We start from the raw sequence: 20274 nt of genomic DNA on the forward strand, positions 1-20274 counted from the left end.
TAAAGAAAATGTTTTCTCAGCTCAACTCTCTGACAGGTGTGTGTAATGACAGCAGGCTGTGGACCAGATCATTGCCACACCTTTGTCATCAGACTTCAGTTCTGTCACCACTGTTCGTCTACCTGTACTGCTACTGTAGTTAAAAATAGCACTAACGTCTTTCTTCTTTTTTATCTAAGGCCATTAAATTATTCTTTGGTGCCAGCAAGGAGGAACAGCCATGTCCTCGGCACCTGTCCAGTAGATATGTAGGTGACGACAGCTTTACATCTCCCGCTTGCATCTAGAAAGCATCATCGGTAACAAGAACGAATAAAAGACAACACGAGTGAAACATTTGTTCTTTAAGATCTCGTTGAATTCGTTTAAAAATAATAATAAAAATAATAATTGCCAGAATATGAGAACATATTTACTCTTAATTTTCAAGATATCAGCCTTCAGACATCGGCATTCTCACCTGCCACTAAGAAAGCAGAAGAAAAATACTTTCCTTTACTGGAGAGTTGTGTGACATGTAAGTAGTGTTTGTAACAGTGAGTGTGGCTCAGTTCAGCAAATCTTCGCATGTCTTCTAGTCAGATAAAGAAACATCGCTCTGGTTGTCGTGTTCAAGTAGCGATTTTTTCCCCAGAAAATAGAATACAGCCCAACGGACTTGAACTTTATTTAGAAGCTGCCACTGAAGTTAAAAAAATTAAAAGTTCCAAACCGAATTCATTTGGCAGATGGTCAGTAAATCTTCTCCCCATCAAAGTGTACTGGCCAACAATCAGGTCATTGCTGTCTACGTTGAGTTATTATTGATTGTCTGTGTGTGTGTGTGTCCCTACCTGTGTTCACACAGTCCAGTCTTCTCCACTCAGCACACAATCATCTGCTTCTTCTCCTCCACAAGCCGCTGAGTTGCTTTTTCAAACTCGCAAAAAGTCGTCTGGGAATGAACTAAGTCTCTGACGTCAGGGTTAAACCCAAACAAACAAAAAATACCCTTTCTCTCTATCATCTCTCTTCCTCTTTATTATCTCCCGTCTTCCTTTCTTGTCCCCTTCTTCACCCACTTTCTCAGTTCTCTCTCTATCTCCCAGTTCTCTCTCTCTCTATCTGAAGGAGATGCATGCAGGTTCATAATGAAAATTCTGGGCTGTTTTTAGACATTGGAGGTGTAAAAACAGCGGGTCATAAAAGGAGGAGTGATAATATAAAACGTTGGCCTTATCGCCAGCTCGCCCCAGTCCGAGCGCAGAACGTGCCGAGCACAGAAACTCATCCTCCCGGCTAATTACCTGGCAGACATCACTCGCCTCCATCTCCTCCCTCGTCTGCTGCTTCATATGGAGGGCAGGAAGAAGGAAGGATGTGTATGGTGGTGGGTGATGGGGGTAGGGGTGGGGTAACAGCCTCAAAGTCGTGGACAGGTTAAAGGGCATGACATGACATGACATTATCGAAGTGGTGAGTAAGGAAAATATCGATACCTGGTGGAGACCTGGAGGGAATGAGCAGGTAAAGATGAAAGGTTTAGTTGCAGTGGAAATGATAAGTGGTTCACTGGTTCAGTGTTACAAAGTTCGCCGAGTGGAAAAGCTGTTGATCCCGTGAAAATGAGGCTCACAACTGCTCAGGTGAGATTCGAATTGCCAGACGTCTGTTCTGAAGTGGAGGACATGACCTGCTAGACTTCATCGCCCCCACACGGCCACACCCACAGTGAAAGGTGAATTGATTTGACATTAAGCGACGGTGAAGTTTTGTTTTCTAATGATTGTGTTATAAATACTTGGGCTCAGCAAAGTATTTTTTCTGGCGGGCAATGCAAACTATGCGGCGAGCCGATAACATACCAAACTTCCCACGCCGACTGACTACACAAAAAAACTAGAGAAAATGAGATGAAAAATGCGTACATAATGCTGTTCACTTCAGGAATTTTATGTGAAAAGTGAATTCGATCACGAGCTTTTCAAACTCTGGCTGTGAGGTGACAATTCGGAGAATTTTTCCTTTGAAAGCAGCCGCCGCCGACTTCATCACACCCGTCCTCGACTTATTTGTTACTTTTGTCTGTTAGAATGTCACACACTGCCGGTTTCGAAAGCTAATTTGCATTTGATAAATTAAATTTCAATCAAAATACCTTTAGGTTAAATGAAAAAGGAATTATGAAACAAGTACACCACATTTTTGCACACGGGGGAGTCCAGACGCCCGCGGACCGTTAGGTACCCGGCAGACTGTAGCAGCATAAACCCAGTCCAGTGGAATAATTAGACAAAATGACTTCTCTCTACCTACACCATCCATGTCGACCTCTGTTTGCTGCCATGTATGTCACGTGGTCAACAGACTGGCGTTGGGTTCCCTGCCGTTTGAGGCATATACCATTTGATGCCATTATTTCGTTCTCTGTGGCATACCAGAATTGATCCAACACACAAAAAAAAATAAACAAACAAATAATTTATTTAATGGTTTCTTTGGCAAATCCTGTTGCTGTTTGTAACTCAGTCCCACACGCTCGTCCCTCTCTCCCCTTCCCCCTCAACCTTAGGCACAGAAGGCTTTTGAGTTCTTGTAGGAATACTTGTAGCAAAAGGTTTGTAAATATTTGTAGCGAGTGTCTGAGTATTTGTGCCGAATGTCTGTGAGTATTTGTGGCGAATATCTGTGAGTATTTCAGGCGGATGCTTTAATAGCATCTGTCGCAAATGTTTTACAAGTATTTTTGGATCCATCAACGCCATTGCTTGACAGAGTAGGCGGGTCCTTTGACAATTTGTTTTAAATCCTGGAATTCTCGTAAGTTACCGTTTGGTTTAGAATATATTTTCTTCACCATTTTCTTCACCTTCTGTCTGTCTGGCAAAGCCAGTCTTCATGTCTGAGGCTGGCAAGTGGCCCGAGGAGGCCAGACCGGGGCTAGCTGTCAGGCTATCTAATCAGACGGCGGCAAGCGAGGCCCAGAAACTGTACCCTGGGGATGATAAAGCAGCCAGTCTACCAGGGCTCAATGAAACCCTCTACCCTGTGTTCCACACCGTGATTTCACAAGAACTCTCATAAACAAGCCACAGTTGCACTCTGGGAAATGGAAGCCAAGCGCACAGGCCTGTTCCAAGAGATCTGTTGACAAGAATTCCGACTGATAGGCCGCGGGTTCCAGGAAGTCTAGCTCGCACATGCGCGGCTCTATCTGGACAGCTCCAGGAAACAGTTTCATGACTGTGGATGTTGACCACAGTGCCACAGGATGTATTTGATTTTGTTCTCAGTTTATTTTGGATGTGGATGGCTGCCCACAGCTCGAGTTACCTTGTTGTGAAGTGGAGGACGCCATCAGAGACCGGCTCCACGGACTGGTGGCGAGAGAAGACGGTTCCCCTCGGCCATGAATGAAGGTTCAGAAGTTGCAGGACCGATGAGAGCATCGCTGTCTTTCATTTGTGCATCATGCATGTGGCGGCTCAATGACTAGGAAGAACTGAAGGTGCATGTTGTGCATGTTGTCTTCCTGAATCGTCGTCAGCTTGTCAGGCAGGTGAATGGACAATTCTGCTGGTGCTGTAGTCAACAACAACAACCAGCCAAGAACTCGCGGACCTCTCTATTACTCTGTAAGAAATGACAAGAACGAACGAAGGAAAATGGCAATAAATATAAACTCCAGAATGCAGTTATTTATTTTAATGTAATAATAATGTGTCTAAATGTACAAACAAGGAGCAGTAAGAAGAAATGAACATAACTACTTCACACCAAAAGTCTGTAATGTTTAAATGAAGAGCAGGTGAGATGTGAACACTTTCCGTTATTCAGGAAAGTCACGTGTGTAAGGGGGACATGAGGGTTGACTTTGACTTGGTCCTGTGCACGTGCATGTTGAAGCCCTAGGTAAGCATGAACTGACTTTGCATTCCAACGTGTGGTGAATACAAATATTGGTGAATGTACACACCATGCATGTTGTTGCATGTGTATGCTAGTGTGTGTGCGCTGCTGTACGACCCTCCCTACCTTCCCCCAACACACACAACCACACCATGACTGTGACTTCGCTCTGAGTGATTCCTTGCATCACTTCTAAAAATATTCGGCAGCTCCAGTATATCTGTTACCGCCAGCTGAATGAAACATGACTATCATCACCTCCTTCACCACCCGCAGAACAACAACCACACCAACAAAACAAGTTTATCTGTAAACAAACTCTGACAACAGATACCTACTCTGACCATAAAACGGCGAACCCACCCATCTCCGGTTCCTGCGGCTTTGTCAGACCTCAGTCCGCTTTCTCTCCCTCGTCAGGCCTCGAACCCGACACCGTGACTCACAGAACTGTCTCCCACAATACTGCTTACCTCATCTCTTCTTGTTGTCATCGTCTCCTCAGTCATGTTTACAGTTTTTGTTTGTTTTACAAAACCTCCTCAGTCATGTTTACAAGTTTTGTTTGTTTTACAACTCCAGATGTGCAACGTTGCACATTGCGGCAACACCTTTGCTGACGTCACGAGTCATTTACCTGTGGTCGCCGCCCTCGCTCGTTGTTGTCGCTGACCACGAAAGACAGTTTAGTTTCGCTGACACCGAGCTTTGACGTGTAGAAAATAATTCGACGGGCGATAAATTCACAGGTTAGCTCATTTCTGCCCAGGGCTTGCAGACGGTCCTGTGAACTACATTCCTGGGATAGCGGGATCTTTGTCACCCGCAGCGCCGCCAGGACCGTGAGAAAAGTGATCAGATGACGTAGGATACTAAATATAGAAATGGGGAATTCAAATCGCTGCGGTAATGACCGGAGGGGGGGGGGGAAGCATCGATGGAAGGAGGGAATGAATGGCCTTACTAGATCTCTGTGTGAACATAATTTATTACCCAACTCCCATCGCACCATCGAACCTTGACAGGGAGGGAGCGAGTTTAATCGCCATGTAAAGCGGAGGGGTCAGGGGTTAAAGAATGAGCGACGGAGGAAAAGGTTTAAGAGATGTAAGCAGACGTTAGCAAGCATTTGGTGTCAGTGGAAGTATCAAGTGTATACTAGGTCTTGTGGTATATACAGTGGTCAGCTAAGTCTCTTCTCGTCCTGTCTGCTGTTAGTTGTAGAGACTACATGTACATCGCGTGTACAGACATCTGTGTGTGTGTGTGTGCCTGCGTGCGTGGGCGACTATCATACCTGTGTATTGAGTATGTGGTCTTAGACTGTCGGATAAACAAACACACGACCACACCGACTCCTTCTGCTCCACCAGTGACTGCTGCGGTCAGTGCTTTTCATTCTAACATCGTCAGGGTGAGTCGGTGAGTGCGGTTGTTTGTTTGTTTGCACGTTTGTCAATGCGCCCACTCAGTCTCGCTCTGTCTCTCTTTGTTTGTCTCATCTTTCCTGTTGTTTGCTGGAGGGTGTTTCTTTCTTTCTAAACATCAAAACGAGTATTCTGTAGGCATCTGTTCCACGGATGTTTACAGCCTTTCACACCAGACTTGTCTTGCTCCGTCGTTCCTTCCTCTATAACAGCTTTCCATCTGTGATTTTGTTTTTACATACAACAGCTGTTTTCATTTTTTGTTTTTTACATTCACATCCACGCCCACCCTTCACACGCACAGAGACATACACGTGAATAGATACATATAAACTCAAGATAAAACATATTGTTACAATTAATACCCATAAATCTTTTACGGCGTGAGAGAGAGAGAGAGTGATTGAGTGCTGAGCTCACTTTTTGGTAAATACTTACTAGACCTGTCATGGTTACAAACCTATAATAACCACAATGAAATACAATACCTCCACAATGTGGTCTGGCGGCCTGGAGACCCAGGAGGGGCGTGGGAGGGACCAACAAACTTGCCGACATGAGGGTCACCCAGGGTGTGGGGTCAGCACCACGACTGTTGTTGTTTGTCAGGCCCACTGTCGTCCTGTCGGCAAGTCTGCACGCCTTTACACGCTGACCCCACCTTACCCACCCGATGAAAACAGCATTTTAAAAGTCTTACATGGAGCATCAAAGCACCTGATTGGTAAAATAATATCTGTATGGTGCTCTTGGCATCGAGAAATCACCGCAGCCCTGTAAACAGAGAGAAATTTCGTGTGGTGCAGGCAAGATTTGAACCCCTTCCCATTGTCTTAGTGATCAACACTAAGCACTGTATGGAAAACAACAGGGAATGGCTGATTGTGTGAGCTTTTGAATAGATAAATGAATTGGTAAAAGCGTTCATAAACGTAGGATCAGTCGGTGAAGGGATGGAGGAGTTGATGAAGGGATGCATTGAGAAGGTGAGCGCTTGATGTAGAGATGACTTGTGTATTAATCATGTTGAGCATAAGCCGGGCTTTTCCGCGGACTCGCTTGCAACACAGCGCCCTCCACATATTTGAATCGGAAAATCAAATTTTCAGCGCCTGCTCGGGGTCCAGAATGTCCCCCTCGGTAAATACTGACTTTAGCCATGTCCAGGGCTGGACGCCGAGCGCATGTGTGTGCATAGACATAGGAAAGCTGCTGGAATGTTCGCCCCTTTGCCCGACAAGAACAATGGCACCAGTGTTGAGAACGTGGACAACCAGCTCGAGGCCCAACGCAGAAGCATTCAGCGATTCTTTTTTTTTTTTGCACAGAAAGGGAGACAATTTCTCCTCTTTCAACTCCAACCCTTTCCCACGAGCTTCCGTTGCCCCTGACGTTGCAGCTGCCTGGATTTCGTCGAAACAAGATTTTTGTTTGTTTGTTTTATATTAGGCGAGCAGTAAACACTGCTGAAATAATTCGCTAGCTGCATTCTTGTTTAAGAAAGTTATCGTCACTCCTAACCCCCCACACACAAACTGAACGTCAGAAATCTGATGAAATGGCGGCAGACAATGAATCACACTGAACATACTGACCACAAATGAATTGTCGGGCTGTCTACCAGTGTCCGTATTTTAATTTCTTTATTTTGAATTTTGAGCGAGGTTTGCCGCGCAGTTATCACCTGTTACTGTCACCTGTTACTGTCACTTGTCACTGTCACCTGTTACTGTCACCTGTTACTGTCACCTGTTACTGTCACTTGTCACTGTCACTTGTCACTGTCACCTGTTACTGTCACTTGTCACTGTCACTTGTCACTGTCACCTGTTACTGTCACCTGTTACTGTCACCTGTCACTGTCACCTTCTGGAGACAAATTTCTGATACAAATGTCAGAATCTCTATTAGCTTCATGGAGTCAAGTATTTTATTTTTTATTTGGTGAGAGATTTCTGTCTCTTTTTGACGTCATTGCCCTGTCCCTTTCTGACGTCATTGCCCTGTCCCTTTCTGACGTCAGTGTCCTGTCCATTTTTGACGTCAGTGTCCTTTCCATTTCTGACGTCAGTGTCCTGTCCCTTTCTGACGTCAGTGCCCTGTCCCTTTCTGACGTCAGTGTCCTGTCCATTTCTGACGTCAGTGTCCTGTCCATTTCTGTTACCTTTTTCTCGGTATATGCGCGTGAGAACGTGAGATCACGTGGATAGTCGTTGTAATCAGTTTAATCTCCCCTTGACTGGTTGACGAAGACTAAGATGTTTCTATTTTTATTCGGGATATGTACACATGGCTATTTTCTTCCTCCTTCACCTGTTTACCCATTTGTGAGTCATTCCTCTTTCCTTCTGCGGATTTTCTCACATTTTAAGTGACGTCACACAAAAAAACTCTTGTGAACTGCTTGTGAACCTTTTGCCATGCGACCGGAACTAGCGAACTCGCAGGTCTTGTGTGACATCAAGCGATAGAGGAAACTAGAAGGGCGAAAAACTGAGTGACATGACACCACGTGACACAGGGGTGCCCCAAAAGGGTGGGAACAGACGATGAGACGACAAAGGACTGGGAAAGGGTTTGATCCTGTCTTGTATTTCTTGGCTGATCGTGCAACCCTCGGCGCCGAGACTTCTCTATCGTGGGAATCCACTCCTACCTGACAACGCGAAATATTTGTTGTCGTTGTTGTTGTTCCTCGTACACGTGCTCTCGTCTGCCAGTGTGCTTGTGGGCATGCGCAGTGACGTGACACTTCAGGGTACATGCTACAGTACACCCCAGTCTGTCCCAGTTTCACTGATCAAACTGTTCATATTACATTGGCGGACTCTTGAGGACAGGGCATCGACTGACTGTCTTCTCGATGGTTGTGACGATGTGGTGGACGTTTATGACATTAAAGTGTCAGACTGTGTGACATGACACCGGCACACCGAGTCTTCACGGGGTATCGGCTTTTGGCGATCTGCTACCAACACCGAGCTCCGATCACCAGACGGTTTGTTGTGGCTGTAGTCTGATGGAGGGAGCAGGCGTTGGTACCCTCGCCATTGTTCCTACACCTCAACGCGCTCAGTTTGGTCGCGCCACCCTTTAAAACAAATATTCGTTCTCTCCGTGGGAGGGAGGATTCGCGTGCTGCTACACATACAACAGTCCTGCAACGGATCTCTTCTACTCACTTCCATTTCTGTGAGTCGGCAGACAAGTTGTTATGATCCCATATTGCAGTCAGCAACAGCGGCTCGTGTTAAAGGCGCACTAGAGTTATTACTGTGTAAAGATCAACGGATCATATGACAATGGTTTTTAAATCCGTTGACGAGCCATGGATCTCGGTTATCAGCCCTTTTATCAGGTACAAAATTTCCAAGCATAGCCACATATTCTGCAAATTGTCCATCGAGGAACGTTGATTTTCGGTTTTGGCAATACCTGAGACCTGATCACGTGATCACAGCGATCACGAATACAGAGAAAGGCGGCCTGACCTCGGGATCACAGACATCATGAAACACGGCAGAGGCACTAATGCAGTTAATACGAACAGTTATTTCCTGATTGGAGAGATAGGACTCTGACACTTGTGAACCTACCCCGGAGGTACACATACTGACTGCATTTCCGCGCTGTGGTCCTCCACCACCGGCTCGATGCTCCTACACACAAACATTTCAGCTTGGGAAGAGAATGGCCCTAGACTGGCCTACAGTGAGGATGAACTGTAGATAAACAGGCCAACCTTCAGATACCAGCTCCGGGCTGTGAGGCCAACTGCGCCGTGATTTCGAAAGTAAGCTGGGAGGACACCGGGGGTCATGAAGCAGACAGACAGACAAAATTGAATAGAAGTCCAACTGATAAGTCATTAGTGTTTGTTGCTGCATTTTTGTGTTTTTGTTAGAACGTGGGTTGACGAGCTGGTATAGCGAGAATTTAGGACAGAACTTCTTAAATTGCCTTTCTACAATTTGAGTTGGATTTTGTGAAATTCGTTTAAACCAGACTTTTTCTTTAAAGATTGAACGATTGTGTTTGCCTCGTTCTTTCTTTCGATTGTCGACAACTGTTAAAACAAACAAACAAGCAAGCAAACAAACAAACAAGCAAGCAAGCAAACAAACCAACAAACAAACAAACAAACAAACAAGCAAGCAAGCAAACAAACAAACAAAGGAAGACTCTCTGCATTATTCTCCACCAGTATTACAAGAGAATCCCTTCAACTTAATATTGAAATCCGCAAAAGACGTGTTTAAAATGCTGAGGTGGTGTTGTGTGGACCAGCATCCCATCACACCTTCAGCAGGTAAAATTCAGTACAAACAAGGTTCCCAAAACAGGGACTTCCACACAACATCTTATTACAAACATAAAAAAGGAAAAGTCACAAAAAGTAACGGCTGCTGGGACCAACGGACGTCCACGGACGGAAGCGAGGGTCCTTCTCCCGAGGTTTGTTCATCATCAGCGAGCACTACACAACACGAGAGCTCTCCAGGCAGCTCGCTGGGTGAGGTGATCACAATGATGTATCGCAGGCCGCCATGACAGGGGCCGTAATCACTTAAAGGGCGTTAAATGATCGCAGGCCCCTAGGCGCACGCACCTCGTCACGCAGTTGCCTCCCGCAGTGTCCTGATCATTGGTTCGGAACCGCAGGGAACTGGAGCTTACAGTATCCGCTCCTTTCAAACTTTCACAGCCCACGTGTAAATGACTGTGCGGCGAGGGAATAAATTGTTTTTATTGCACACCACGGACACTACTACACCGCAGCGACTACAACAACATCCGGAAAGGACGAAGAAGGTCAGAAAGGCGAGTAGTGACATCGCTGGCAGAGGACAGGGACACTGTTAGGATCATTGTAGTCACCATCACTGTCATCTTTAATGTCCTCCTCATGTGATCCTCATTACCTGTCACAGAGACCATGTTCGTTTCTACATTTTCTCCCATGGAACACTTTTTCCAAAGCAAGAATATGTATATAAATATAATTATTATGGAAACACCTTTTTTTGAAGACTCCAAATTGGAAAGTGTGGGAAACTGATTTGTAACGGTCTTTAAAATATATTAAAATTAACCTGTTCAAAATAATCAAGAAAGAAAAAATAAAAACAGAGAGAGTGACAAAAAAATGAAAGAATGAACAAAACAAAGAAACGAACAATCAATTAAACAAACAAACAAGAAAGAAGGAAGAAATCTGTACATATCTGAATACTTGTGAGAGTAGTAAGCATTTTGAATTGTCGGCAGATTTATTGACTTTTCTCTTTTTTTTTTTTGGAGGGTCGGATAGAAAGTGTGGCAGTGGTATATCCTTTCAATCACTCCATCAAGTATCCAGCACTGTGTGTGTCCACAGTGGCCACAGTCTGTGATGTGATGTGGACACAGCTGTTGTGGTGGGGTTGATAGAGACGTTAGCTGTTTGTACTTGTACACAGCTTGAGGCCTTCTACTGATGTCAACATGAGAGTTTCACAGTTTTTTCAACTGTGTCATACATTTTTTCAATAATGTAGCAGAAAACTTTTTCATTATCTGATGTTTACAGGAAATTGCAGAATTATCTCTGTTTTCTCTTTGCTCTTTTATTAATAATTTTCGCACTGCGCACCTCATCACCAACGTCTTCAAAAAGGTTAACAATTTATGAGCAAGGAATCCTCACCTCAAAGGTACCTGTGTTCAACTGACATACACTGACATGTTCCATCACATACACTGCCTCACTGCAGTCCTCACCACACACATATACCACATACACCTACCCCCATACACCACGTACACACACACACATATATATACACACGCATCCTCTCAAATTTCTGAAGCTATCAAGGAGGAGGGAGACAATCCGCCCCCTTGCCAAAGCTTTTTTGAATATTTACTTGTTGTCGCTGTCCAGTTGTTGGATCGGTTGGTTGGTTAAGTAGGAAAGTACTTCCACCCTGAGGTCATTTCGCACTATAGGGGAGAGAAACCTGGAGTGACCGGACAAAACCCCAACTGCAAACAGGTGTCATACAGAGAGTGTCCTGACACGAGATCTGAACCCACAGCCTTTCACTGCAGCGGTGACAAGCCAGCGATTTAACCACTCCACTACCGGGCGCTGATGATGTCGCTGTCAGCCTGTAGCCGCAGTTTATATTCCCTACCACCACCACCATCATGCACCTTGGCGAGAAGACAGCTGCTTACTCCTCCCACCAGCCCCTCCACTCTCAGAATGACGGGAAGCTAATGGCGGCAGGGAGGGGGAGGGGGAGCGCAGGGCTGGGGAGGGGGAGGCTACAGGTAATCCTGGCCTTGCGTCCCCCGTACCGTGGGAAAGAAGACCAGTTGTTTGCTCTTCCTCTCGTCACATGACAGAGCTGTGCACGGCTCTCGCGCACCGAGCTCTCCCAAGAGGCGGCGAGGAGAAGTCGGGAGGAGGGGGGTTTGCGTCACATCTTGTCTGTTGTCGGCGGTTGCGGCGGCGAGCGGCGGCGGCGAGCTCAGGTAGAGAGGCTGGCCCCACCACAACAGACCCACAGTGCGTCGAGAGCATGTTCGCAACTTCCGCGCCAACCCTACACCGGGCAGAGAGAGAGAGAGGGAAAGAAAGAGAGGAAGAACAAGAGGGAACAGCTACTGTGATTTCATCGCCTCAACACTATAGTATATGACGATGTTTGAATGATACACAGACAGGGGGGTAGGGGGATGCCAGCGTGTTTCTGGTTGTAAACAAGTGGATGCCACTCTCAGCCAACGAAAGAAGAAACAGAAGAAGAAACAGAAGGACTTCCTGTGCTTTTCTGTTCACTTCTTCGTCCCGCTCAGCTTTTAGAAGCAACCGGATTCTGGTGGAAGTGTCCTGATCTGTGGAGAGAGTGTTTGCAGGACGAAGGGGGGTATCCACCCCTGCCCCGCCCCCTGCCCCCGTGTGACGCCTTGTGTTGTGTGCAGGGCACGTGCACCCCGTTGGATTACGTGTTGCATGGAGTACCACCCCCAGGGCCTCCTCCTCTTCCTCCTTGTTGCAGCCAGCGTGCAGCAGCATCAGCAGCAACCCGCGCCGCTCACAGGTACCAGCAGATTCCTGGCAGTTATTATGATTCATCCTTTTTTTTTTTTTTTTGAAGTGCTTCTTGTCTCGGTTTGGGGATAAGTGTTAATGTTTAGCGATGGATGAACTAACGACTTGCGACAATAATAAACATGGTTGACATGGGTAATGCCAGTTGTCTACGTAGTAGAACAAACGATGCTGGGAAGTTTAAAAAAAAACTTTTGGCTCAATTTAATATATCATCTGAGTGTCCAGACACAAACACGTGTCAGTATTTGTCCCACCCATACCTGTCTGCAGGTGCGTTCGCTCGATTTACCTGGAACCTTTAGCAGACCCTTGCCCCGTGGTGCGATAGAAGAGGTGGTTCACCTGAACTCCGGATGGCGAGGTGAGAGCACAGACTCACCTGCAGACAGGTGGAACCAGTCGGTGCAAATGATGTGCTGCTTCAACATTCTCCTCCCGCACACCTCTTGATTAGCCATAACTCAACCCGCACGAGATGCTGACCCCATTCAGACATTCATTTTTTTTCTGTAACCTAAGTGAATCCAGTGATGTGGAACGGTAGACATTGCATCTTTTTATCCCACTTTTATAGTCGTTATCTGCAGGAGGGAAAGAGTGTGTGTGTGTCTGTGATGTTTATCATCAGAAAAACAAAAGCTCTGAGAATTGTTTGTTCATCGGGTACTTGACTTTCCTCCCACTTTTCCTTGACTTTGTCTATCTGAGCAATCACACTGCACGCCATCAAATCGACGAGAGATTATGGGGATTGGAGGGGCTATCAGAGGGGGGATCTGACTGAGGATGATCGCTCCTTGTTTTATTGTGGCGGTCGTCCGCTGGAGCTGCGGTGTGTCATGCAGATAACAACTGCCTGCGACAAGGGAGATGGAGGCGAGAGATTACAGACGGTGCCCGGGGGACGAGCCCCGCGCGAGGTGATGGCGGGTCTACACGCCTTCCTCCCGTTAATGTCAAAACGCTTCGCACGAGCTGTGTCACCAACAGTTACATGTGTCAGCAGCAGGTAGCGGTGATATCTTGTTTCCACAGACCCGTGAAGGCCTCCCAGTCAGACTCCACATCCAGTCAGTCGTGGCCAGTCGACATTAGACACGCTTTCAATCAGTTGTGAATAGTTGCAACCGTCTACACATCGCTGCTGTCTTTGCAGGTGTTGCTGACGGTTTGTCTATTTTCGTCATCTGGTGGATTCTATTTTGTTCCTTATCCCGCTATTTCTTCCTCCCTGGGAAATAAGGTGAAGGTCGTTCCCTAACCTTTTCAGGTCGTTTGGGGGTTGATGTGAGAGTTTTTTTTTTTCTCGAGGCCAGCTGTTAGTGAGGGCGGTGTTCATCTCCTGTCCTTCCCCAACCCTCTTACATGGAGTCAGGTACCCATTCCCGACAGCAGGGTCGACTGGGGAAAGTTTGCAGCGCTACTCGGGTATCGAACCTGCTGCCTTTCGGTTTGAACATCAATGCTCTAACCGCTTCGCTATTCTCTTCCCTTGTATAGGAAATCAAGTGAACTGAAATCAGAACAGGGGCCCTGTCGGCTCTCTACTCCGGTATGATAGGCGGGCCCTGTCGGCCCTCTGTCGGCGCGAGGTGTAGCGACGAGGAGATCGTCAGAATGGCCGAGCGCGAGACACAGCCGTGCGCCAAGCGAGACGCAGTGAGGCCGACCATTAATTTGCTCTTTTTGTGAATATGATGGAGTAGACACGTCCGAACCCAGTTTCCCCTTTCCCACGCTAGCAGGCTTGGCCTCCACCCCCGGTTATATTTACAGTTTTATTTACCTGTAACGCTTTTTGTACGTTTTCTCGTCAGCGGAGAAACAGTGTTTTTTGCTTTGTTTCCCTTGGGAAAGCTGGCGGCAAACACAAAGCTAAACTCTTTTAGCTGCTTGGGAAGAACCCGGCTGGACTGAGGGCAGTGTGCGGGGGATAGGGTGAGGATGGAGGACAGGATTGGGGTTTAGTCGATAATTTGATGATGGGATTTAGTTCCAAGATAATTGTGGCGGTAAGATAGTTTTTGTTGGAAGTTGTCAGCACCTGTAGATCGTATCGCCGGTGTTTGTGAAGGTTCGGCCCAACCTCCTGGCTTTTTGTTCCTGTGGCCGCAGCAGGTGAAGTTGTACAGGTGGCTGCTCCAGTGATGGGACCGAGTCAAGCAGCTTAGAAATGTGGCTACGAGCTGACACGTCATCACCCTGAGTTACAAACTTTGTAAACTTGTCCCTTGCCACCACCACCACCACCACCACCACCACCATCATCATTATCATTATCGTCATCAAACAAATTATTGATCTCTCAGCCGTCATCATCTCTACCAAAAGCAGAATGAATTGTTAGTAACAGATAACTCCACACGCCGAGCTTTATACGAACATGCAATTACCCCCCTTGTCGCTACCGCCGACGCTGCTGTGGAAATGCTCATCACTTACACAACTCGGCTTTCTGAAGGAGTTCTGTTCACTCGCATCATCTTCCATCACCACCCACTTATCGGCTGATGCCAGCACGTGGGCAGGTGTGAGGCCCCGAGTCTGTCTTCCTAGTCTATGGTCAGTCTGTCCAGGGCCGAGCAGGTTTCTTTTAGCAACAGGCTCCGGTGCTGCTCCTCGTCTTTATCTTTCATGCTAACAAGTTCCGTGACTTCGTGGAGAGATGATGAATAGACACTTTTCTTTTTTTTTATTTACCTGTCTAAATCACCTGTGGAGACTGGAAGCATGTACCTGTTATAATGCTTTGTTGATTTGCCGGCATACCCACCTCCTGACCTCTGTCTTTCTGTTTTCTAACGAGTCCGTGAACGACATTCGAATCTCGAATTCAATTTGCCTTCCTACAATATATTAAAATGTGTCACCACCAAAAACAATACTCCAAACATTCAAATACCAGCGTGGGAGGTTCACACATTAACATACAATGCACCTCCTCCTACCCCATCCCTCCGCTTCCTCGCGTGTAGCCTCCCCGTGGCGAGGCATGTCGGTCACTGAACGACCGACCGTTGTCTCGCAATTTCACGGCCACCACGTGACCCAGGCAGATGTTGGCGAGGGCTTTGTCTTCTGGACGTAACGCATCACGGTACCTGTCTGTAGTCAGTCACTCGATGCTCTTACTCCTTCCATCCTTCTGTGTCTTGTGGTTTTGGTGTTCGGCGGATTCTCTGTGCTGCATCAGGTTGTCATGGACACCTGTGTGTGCATCTTAGAGTTTTCTGGAGCGTGTCTGGCACCGTGTAGACAAGATGGGCTGCAAGGTGAGTAGCTTCAACAGACAAGGGTGAGCGGACACGGAGTCAGGAGGGTAGGGTGGCTCTGGTAATGTCCTGCTGTATGTTAGCCAGGTGAACGCTCTCAGTCATAACTCCGGGTCCGTGTCCAGCGGCCTGAGATTCTTACCTGTGACTGGTAATTTCTAATTAACTAATCAAAGACTCCATGTGCTAACTTAACCTGAAAACTCATTTCTTTTGGGAAAATTCTTATTTAGGAATCTTTTAAACGCTGTTCTTATCAGCGATTTTTCGGTCGCAGAAGAGAAGAATGGATTAAAGATTCTTTCAAACTTCGAAGCATGAGCCGAACCTGGTGGTGACCAAAGTCTGGATGTCACCCGTAAATAACACCTACCGTGCAGGTGACACGTGGTGAACTCGTGTAATGATCAGACACTGTTACGTTTGGTCTCACCGTTACGTGTAGTGACGCACGAGCATATCTTATATCTTATATCTGTTTAAGTACATCCGTCGTAGTTAGCCATCGTGTGTGGTCACGTGCTGCACAAGTGCCTAATGCTGTCATTCACGTGTTTAATGTCGTCGTCAGATGCTGATACGTCACTGATCTACTTGTAACATTTGTTGGTATTGATGTGCTCATGTTGGTGTTTACCTTCTCACCTGACATGTACTAGTGTCCTTAACCTGCACTTTCTCGTGTCCACCACAAAAGTTCAGAGAAAATCCGTCTTCTTAAAAAAATTGAGGGGGTGGACACAATACTTGGCGACAAACTTGACGCCAGTCCAACGACCCTGTGGATCATGGAAGTGTACTGACATAATAAATAATAATAATATGATGAATGAATAACTTAATAAACTTAAGATGTTTATCACTGACATGATTAATACCATATTGACAACGTTTTCTTGTCTGTGACCAGGACTGACCAGCGGCGACATAGTCACGTGGTTTGTGTGTTTGATCGGGAAAGACCAGATTTTAGTTGTGTAGCGAGAATCGCACGATGACAGATTTTTTGTTTGTTTGTTGGAGATGTCTGAGTCAGATAATGTAATGCAATATTGTCTCGTCTGTGACAGGGTTTGAACGGGGCAGCTGCTGGTGCAGAGACTAGAGTAGCAGCAGGGGAAGCTACTCTCGCCGTAGTCCCCGCCAGCCAATCCCTTCCTCAGCCACGAGTGTCGACCGTCAGGAGGTAAGATGCTCGCACATTTGTCTCGCTTCACTCATTGATGGGATCGATTGCTGGGTATAACCTGGGGGGAAATTATTCTCCTATCATCCCCATCCTCCTCTCATGTGTGTCACTACCGGAAGTGTTACAGTCACGTGGTCTTCGCACCGCATAAAGGGGCTTAACTCGCCCGCGGTGAGAACCTGGCTGTTGTGGTGGTATTTCGGTTCCTGTATACTCCTGCTCTCTTATCTCCGCGTTAGGGTTGACAAAGATGGGTATTGTACGAAGTTAGCGAGGAAAACACAGTTTTGTTTCAACTTATCTTCCGAGCGATACAGCAGCCCAGACGAGTGCTGGCGAGAGAGAGAGAAGAACTTCCCGCCATGCATCATCAGCATGAAACACAAATAGTTGGCTTGACAAAGATTTACTGTGGAAGCCCTTCTTCTCATCCTCTCCCCCCCTCTCGCCCACACCGAGTCCCTCCCACTCGCGTCCCTCCGACCAGGAGACGAGGCGTCGAGCAGACGGCTGCGTCAACAGGTGCCACGGTGGGTGGAGGAGAACACACAGGAGCCTGTGTTGCTGTGTCGAGCTTGGCTGCTCTCGAGAGCACTGGCGCGTCGTCAGACACCACCTTCATCACAGGCATCGTTTATTCTTTCGTCACTTCACCTTAGCGATCGATCCATCGTCTCGGCATCTCTTCCTCCCTTCCCTTCATCCCACTCTTTGAGAGGAAGACAAATGAGTGAATGAGATAAGATAAACCTCTGTAATCACCGCAATTAAGTGAACATGGAATACTTGTTCTTTCTCTCTCATAGCCAGACCTCGACCAAACATGGAGAGATGAAATGTAGGAACGAAAGCAAAGGTAGTTGTTCTTTCTTCACTAGTTAAGACAAAAAGTTAATTGAAAATTTGTTTATGATGTGTGAGGAAGAGAGGAGAAAGGAAGACTTCGGAAATCGTGTTTAAAAAGTTTTTTTTCCGGTTGGTCATGCGGGTTGTTGTGGTTTAATTGTGGTGGATTATCTGCTCTGGGATCTGTCGGGTAGGAATTTTGTTTTGACATCTCTCCTGGTCAGTCATCCCCATCCTCCCCAGTTTGGGATCAAGTCTTGAGGGGAAGGAGGTTCGGCTCCAGAAAAAGCTCGGAGTGAAAATACTGCCATTCTTTATGAACTTCTTATCTGTCTCCCCCCACTCCAAACCCCCCGCCACTTACTTGCCAGCGCCCTCTGTCGGCACTGACATGCGTTGTCTTCTCTCAGCCTCCCCGAGGACGTGTGCACTCACGTGGCTGTCGGAGGTCGTGGTTCTGAGGTCAATGATGGTTTAGTCAGTCGTCAGAGTGGACTGAGGTCTCGACAACTCACTCCAAGCTTGTTTGTGAAAGTGTGAAAGTCTGTAACACGCAAAACTTGTCTTCGTTGCCAATGGAAACGCACTGGTCATGAATGTCAGCTCTTTGTCCTCAGTGAGCAGTGGGTCAACTCGTCAGACTAGCCAGTCAGATGAGTCAGTCATCAACCTCGCGCAGCCTCACATTCGCTGGGCTGCAGTCAAAACCTCAACAGCTCCCTCCTCTCTCTAACATATAACCACGTATTATCTTTCCTTAGTCTAAAGCTTGTTTAATTTATTCCTGGTGGCGAGCGCTCACAGCTCAGTACCACAGACCAACATCTGAGGAGAAATGTTTGGTCGTTGGTCCAACCTGGCGCCGACTGCCGACTGATTCTCTATCGTTCCAAGACAGTTCACCTCGCACCTTTGACCTAACCTGACCTCAGAAACGGCGACGACCTCTGGACTCGGACATACTTTACAAGCTTGACAAACAACCCATTATCATCGCCGGCGTTGTTTCCGTCATCATTGTCGACGCGATCATCAACATCGTTATCATCGATCGTCGTTGATCATTATCATCATAGTCATCGCCTTCATTGCCATCATCATTGTTTTCATCATTTAGGATGTCCGGTGGCGCAACGGTTAGCGCCTGTTACCAATACAGTGAAGGGTTGGCTGTCCTGGGTTCAGATTCCGTCTCGGGCACGCTGTTCTTTCTCTACGTGTAGCCTCTGTTTACAGGGCTGGCTGATGACTGATCCTTAGTCCTCCTCTCTCCTTGTCATCATCATCGTCATTGTCAATAGTCTTAACACCTATTTGCCGTTGGGATGTTGTCTACTTCTTCTTGAGTCTGCCTCTACCTCTACCTGCTCCTGTTACTATCCGTGACTATCATTGGTCTGACGATTGTCCGCTTTGATTATTAATTACAACACATCCTGTACCTCCTCAACAAATCATCCTCTGTGGAGCACTACTCATCCTGTCATTGCTCCCTCACTACCTCCCGTTTCCCCTCCTCCTCTCCCACCTGTTTGTTTTCTTTGACCGCGAGTGCTGCCGGGGTTGGTTCTTCGCCGAAACTTCGCGATTACTTGTCATCCTGGACGCTGTCGCCCGAGTGGGAATGAACGAGTGTAATCTACTTCTTCTCAAAAATAAAAGAAAAATAAAAGAGAGAAAGAGAACAGGAGGGCGTGCACTGAGAGATGCACGGCGCAGCACTCGGTACGTGGGTGGATGAGTCAGGGAGAACAAGGCAAGGTGTGAGGATGGGGTCACCTGTTCTCGTGAACCCTCTTCTTCAAGACGAGATTCCTGCTCCGAAATTTTGGAAAGATCCCTGCATCAGCCGGCGGGTGGGGCATTCGTTTGCACCGGGTGGCCGCTCCTGAAAACAAAGTACTGTGGGCGAGAATAAACGATACGTTGTGTTGCAGGTAAAAGCTGATGTTGGGAGGAGAAGATCACACCGACAGCAAGGATTGGAGGTTGTTATCACAATACTCTGCGAATGACATATGTCTCGGTTATTGGCATGGTAAGATACGGTTTCATTACAGAGTCAAGCGGTCACGACACAGCAGGCAGGTCCTCCCGGGGTGCGAGGAGTGTTTCTTCAGTTCTGTATCACTCTTGCTAGTCCATGTGGTTCTCTTCAAACCTCATTTGCTGTCTTTCCTTTCTTGTTTTATTTTCTCTCTTTCTTTGGGAGGAGAATGGTAAGTGTAAGCACTGCTTCATGCAGATAGAGAATCGCATTTCATTACACATCCTTCAGGATTGTCAGGGTGGACTCAATGAACAGGATCTCAAGCTTGGCACAATGAGCAGCTCTGACCATTCTACCCTGGCCTCTCCATTATCACGTAGCAGCAACGTTGACGTACTCTGCTGCATATCACGTGACAGGCTCTGGCGTACATCAGACTGATCGTTGAGGAATCGGGGTTCATACCAAGGTGACTTTAGAATGCACACACACACGCATGATCGTCTAAACATCTTCACGCGAACTCTGAGGCTTATCGCTTGTCTCACCCTCCATTTTTC

At 46.9% G+C, this 20274-nt stretch overlaps 1 protein-coding gene across 2 annotated transcripts in view; it reads left to right on the forward strand.

Annotated features, from left to right (window-relative positions):
• Positions 1–5041: 5041 nt before the first annotated feature.
• Positions 5042–20274, forward strand: part of LOC112570375 (delta-like protein 1) — a 69537-nt gene continuing 54304 nt past the window's right edge. The window contains exons 1-2 of one of the 2 annotated variants that reach the window (XM_025248791.1): positions 5042–5310; positions 16760–16875. The gene's annotated coding sequence lies outside the window, so the exon portion shown is untranslated. Of the gene's footprint in view, positions 5311–11604; positions 12404–16759; positions 16876–20274 lie in introns of those variants that run through there. The other variant, XM_025248792.1, reaches the window with a different exon arrangement.

Source organism: Pomacea canaliculata, linkage group LG8, assembly GCF_003073045.1.
Source record: "Pomacea canaliculata isolate SZHN2017 linkage group LG8, ASM307304v1, whole genome shotgun sequence".
In the NCBI taxonomy this organism is placed as follows: Eukaryota; Metazoa; Mollusca; class Gastropoda; order Architaenioglossa; family Ampullariidae; genus Pomacea; species Pomacea canaliculata.